We start from the raw sequence: 5,406 nt of genomic DNA, 5'->3' as shown, positions 1-5,406 counted from the left end.
CCCTTCTTCCTCAACGCGCTCGCACCTACTTTAAGTGTGGCTGGGCGTGCCTTGGAAGTGTCCACGCCCTTAGGGCGCACCCGCCCACCCAGATTGGACACCTGGAATGACCAGCCTGGCCTTGGCCTTCTCTCTGGCGCCCCTTGCTGGAGCCTCGGCTTGTCTGGGGGCCCGAGTTTCACCGCTGGGTTCTCTGGATTCCCGGTGCTCCTAGCCCTGGGCAGCACCCTCAGCTGTCCAGGAGTAGGGTATCTGCTCTCTGGGGCCTGATTCCCTGAACACAGGCGCTCTTCCACCGCTCTCTGCCCTCAACAATCGCCCGGTCTGCGGGAGCATCTTCACTTCCCCTTGTCCTAGAAAGACCCCAAATATCATGTTCAACTGAAGAGGGAAAAAGCGCAGATGTGGGGGGAAGAAGAGGTCAGAATCCCAGAGTATGAGCGGGACCGAAGTGCGAAGGCCATTGAATTCATTCACCAGCCTCTCTTCAAGCACACATTGCACCGAGGAGCCCCTGGGGATACAGAGATGGACCCTGGTAGCTGCGGTCCTGGCCGGGAAGCATCTGGCAATGGCGGTATTTCACATTCTAGGCGACTGCCTCTCCCTGGATCTAAAGAGGGGAAGTGACTTGCCCCAGGTCACACATTTGGTCAATGACAGAGCTGGAATCCAGGTCCCCAGCAGAGCCTGATTCCATGACACTTTGGAAGATGGGAAGAAGACTAAAGGGGTGGGGTTGGGGGGAGGAAGCAGAAGAGGACAAAGCAGATGACAGGAGGAAGTGAATGAGGAAGGTGAGAGAGGAAAAGTGGGGGATTGTCTCTTTTTCTAGGCCAGTGGTTTTCAGAGTGTGGTCCCCAGACCAGCAGCAGCAGTATAACCTTGAACTTGTTAGATGTGCAAATTCTCAGGCCCATCTCTGGCCCACTGGAAAACTCTGTGGGGGGCAGGGCCAAAAACTCTGGTGCACAGCAAAGTTTGAGAACCACTGTTGGTAGACCAGAACTGTAGCTCCCCATGTGTGTTGGGGACATGGAGAGTGGACTGCTGAAATCGTTGCTCAGTCATCTGCCTTCATTTATGTATTTTTTTTTAAATCACCTCATCAGGAGTATGCGGAACTGAAATCTTCCCTGTGTTGGGTGGAGGACAAGTGTAATAAGAACACCGAGTGAGAGAGAGGGACCCCTGGGTCTGAGTTTGTCAGTCCTCGAGCCTGCTCTGCTCCCTGGGGAAGGGAGCCCTGGCTCCTCCAATTGGGCCATGAAGCCGCCGTTTCTCCCACATGGAATTGATCACAGGGACCGGGCTTCGGGAGAGCTGAGCTCTCCTCCTATCACTGACTCACTCTGTGCCCTTGGCCAAGTTCTTTCTCTCTGGGCTTCATATGTGAAAGGTAGATCATGATGGCTCTGTGCCATTCTTCTTGCCCTAAGAGCTGTCTGTTCTAGAGAATCTGAGGGGGGGCATGTGTGGTGCAAGTTGTTTTTCCATCCCCAGATGGATCCACTGAGGGTAGGAGGCACCTCTTTCTAACTTGCACAAATGGCCTAGCAGGTGGCCCTGACAGAGGGGCTATGGCCTGTCCTAAGACAATGTATTAAATAAAGCATCCTTAGCAAGCTTCACCTTCTTGACTGTGGGGACAAAAAGGCTCATTTTGCACACTCCATGAGCAACCAGAAGGTATTGGCAGGATTTGTGTTCATTAGGTTGTTCCTTTAGCAAAACCCCAGGTGACACTGCTAGGGTATGAGACAGCTACAGCCTAAGAGCTTGGTGAGCTCTTTCACAGCGAGGTCCTTTCCCTAACTCTCGGGAGTCATTCCTCGACTGCAACTCATCAGCGGATTTGCTGATCAGGCTTCTAAATCAGGCCCATTTGCCTGGCTCTAACATGCACATAGCTTCAAATTGACACTTGTGTATAATGGGGAACTCTGCCTCTTCTTCATCCTGGATCCTGCCATTTCTGGAGTGCAGACATACCTGGGCGATCTGAGGAATGGGTGGGATGCAATAAGGGTATAATCAGCCAGTAATTCAACCAAGGAACAGCCTTATAGAGAAATAGAAGCATTGAGGTTAACTGGGTCCCCATTCTGGACTCATTGCAGTATGACACAGTATTAAAAAAAGGCAGTAACTGGTTTTACTAACATTTCTGTAAGGTATTGGGGCCTAAGCAACACTTCTTTGGGACACCCTGGCCCTGTTCCATGATATGAAATACAAAGAGCTCTTCTTCACTCTGCCAAAGTTGTAGCTCTGGCACTCCAAGGTCTTGAAGGGTGACCATCAGCATGGAGCTTGTTTGTTTGGAAGCTGGAACACACTAAAGAGGGCCTCTGGGGACTCAGAAAGAAGAGGGGCCTTTGACAGGGGGCAGAGAACCTGTACTGGTGGGGTGAGGGGGCTAATGAGCCAGCAAAATGAGGATGAACAGTTCTTTTACCCAGAAACTTAGAAAAATTAATATATTCTTTTTCATTTCAACAAACCATACTTCATGTTTTTGTTTCTATGGGCTGTAATGTCTTTGACTAAGAACATGTCCAAACAATTTTTATTCTGGTGACATTTGGATGGGCTAGTATGCATAGAGGAAATTAGGAATGGTGAACATTTGCAGCAGTAAATGTGTTATCAAAGGGTATCAGTCTCTTACAGTAAGTCTTCACTTAATGTCATGGATAGGTTCTTGGAAACTGCAACTTTAACAGAAACAACATATAATGAAATCATTTTTTACCACAGTCTAATTGACATAAACAAGAGTTAAGTTCCTTCGGTGTATTTCTGGTCACAAAAACATTTCAAAACCTCTAAATAAAGATCCAAACACTTCTAATATTAAACTTTGAAATACATGTGAACTATATGGACATTTAATAAAGATTAGTAAGAACAAGCAAGACAACTGTTTTCCAATCTGCTTGTTTCAGTTCAGGGTCTCTGGCAGGCAGAGCCTACGCTGACACGCAACCCTGGACAGGCTGCTCTTCGCAGGGCACGCTCGCACTCACCCGCACTCACTCACACTGAGGCAGTGCCAACACCCCAGTTCACTTCATGCACACATTTTGGGATGTGGGAGGAAATCGGAGATATCCGGAGAAAGCCCACACAGTCATGGGGAGGGCGTGCAAACTCCCTGCAGACAGTGGCACCAGCAGGGAATAGTTTCTTCTTATCAATGTTATAATGAAATCATGTTATTTGAGGACCTGCTGTACTTTGGACATCATTCACCAAGCATTTGCTGACTGGTTAATACATCTGAATTTGTACATTGAGATCAATGGTGGATAGAGTGACCATTTTGTGAACACAAGCTTTTGCCTCTACAAGTATTTTCCCTATGAAGCTGGACTTAGAGGAAGCCTGTTCATTGGACTACATGATATTCCATGTGTAAGTGTTTCAAAGGCAGATCCTGTGCTTGTTCTCTGTATTCATCACAGTGTCTTGAAGTTGGTGAATAGTTTCTAAGTGTGAATAAGTTTCAGGATGTTATTAACTATCCCTAAAGTACTTCATGCTATTGAGGGAGAATAACTGAGAAGAGCCACAGAATTTGAGGACCAGGGAGTCCCCAGTTTTGAGCAGTTTCTGTGGCATTTCAAGGGCTGGGGTGTGTCCAGGAGGCTCAACTCCATGATGGGGTATGTATGTGTGTGGGGGAGGGAGGTGGTGCATTACCTGCCATCATTCCTCATGTCTGGCATCATGTCTGGAATACAGTAGGCACACACTAAATAACTGGAAAAGTGGACAGAGTGTCTCAAGTAAGATATTTGGCTAAGAAAGGAAAAGGAAATTGTTGTTTTCAGGGGATTTGGGGTCAAGGGAAAGTTTTTCTAGGATAGGAGCTATTCGATCATGCATTCAGAGCATAAGCAGCCCGTGGAGGAGGGAAACTAAAGATACAGGAAAGAGGGTAACTGAGGAAGATGTGAGGGATAAGATCAAGACATCCATTGAGGTCTTGAAAGGAAAACAAAATGCTTCTTTCTTGGAGATGGGAATGAAGAGCAGAAGGAGAGGCTTCAACTGAGACAACCCTGAATTCAAATGGAAGTCCCTCATGTGGGAGCTGTTTACTATTTTAATTATCAAATCACAGATTTTTAGTCCCTGAAAAATTTCTTGCAGTCCAGACTTTAAAATGTAAAAGAAGATTAAAAGGCTCCATGATTAATTCTGGAGATACAACTTTAAAGCTGTTAAGAAATCTCCATCTTCTTCATTGAATGTAAGATTTAATCTGAGTGGAAACCAGTATAAAAGAGGTAAAGAGTAAAGAATTAAAATCAAGAATACTATATTTGGCTCTGCCACTAAGACTTTCAGAGAAATTATTCACACTCCAGCTATTTCCAAGGAGGGTTTTGGATGACTTGTAATGAAAACATAGACACAAGGAAGATAAAATTGATACAAAAAGAGAAAAACCACACAGCACTTTGAGGAAGGGGGATTATTATACCAGGAACCAGAAAGGGCTATAAGTAAACAAACAAAAAAAATTTAGCTGATTTATTTACAGTCAGACCTTTTTATCCACTCCCATCCCTTCCTCCATTCCCCCACCTGTACTAATTTAAGCGAACTCACTGCCAACACTTACACTAGGCTGTTTTTAGCCAATTAAGAGCCATAGCCATGAAGACTTCCAGGCTGTGCAGAGGTCTGAAGGCTCTGGAGTAGAGGGGTTGTGCATTCTGATAATCTGCAACGTGTACTTCACCAGGGCAGAAGAATACGGAGAGGAGGCCACCTAATCTTAGACAAACCATACACCTAAAGAGGTAAAAGGCAGCACAGGAAGCACATGTTCAGTGTTAAGTCGACATCCAGTAAGTACTGCAGAAATTCAGGCACCAAGCGCTATAACTGGGAAGACTTCTGCAGGAGGTTGGATTTGGGCTAGGCCTTGAAGAAAGGTAGGGCTTTGATAAGGGGACTTAGGTGGAGAGGACACAACAATTAGCAAGGTAGGGATCTGCATGACCAACAGCCACAAGACCTGCACTGCAGAGGGTGTGTGAAGGAGGTATTGCTAGGGACGTAGGTGGTGGTAGATGATTTATTGATCATACATGTACTATGTTCCAGGAACTATACTTTATAGTTAAGTGAATTATTCTGGAACTTAGGGTCCATGAAGGTCACCGAGGAAACACAATCCAGAATACATTTTAGGAAAAGTCATCTGGTGGACAGCTGATCGGCAAGGGAGCAAATTAGATGCTGAGATTAAAGGGGTCACTGTAATAATCCTGGTCTGGGAGTGAGGGTTGGTTAGGGACTTGGATTAGAGTGATGCCTGTGGAAATGGTAGTCCACCCACGGAAAAAAAAAAAAAAATTGAGGAAGGATCAATAGTATTTGGTGACTGGA

The sequence above is a fragment of the Pteronotus mesoamericanus genome, unplaced genomic scaffold, assembly GCF_021234165.1.
Source record: "Pteronotus mesoamericanus isolate MK-2021 breed Mesoamerican mustached bat unplaced genomic scaffold, CSHL_Meso_final contig_27, whole genome shotgun sequence".
Lineage (NCBI taxonomy): Eukaryota > Metazoa > Chordata > Mammalia > Chiroptera > Mormoopidae > Pteronotus > Pteronotus mesoamericanus.
The sequence above is the reverse complement of the archived record's forward strand: the minus strand, read 5'-3'. Positions refer to the sequence as shown.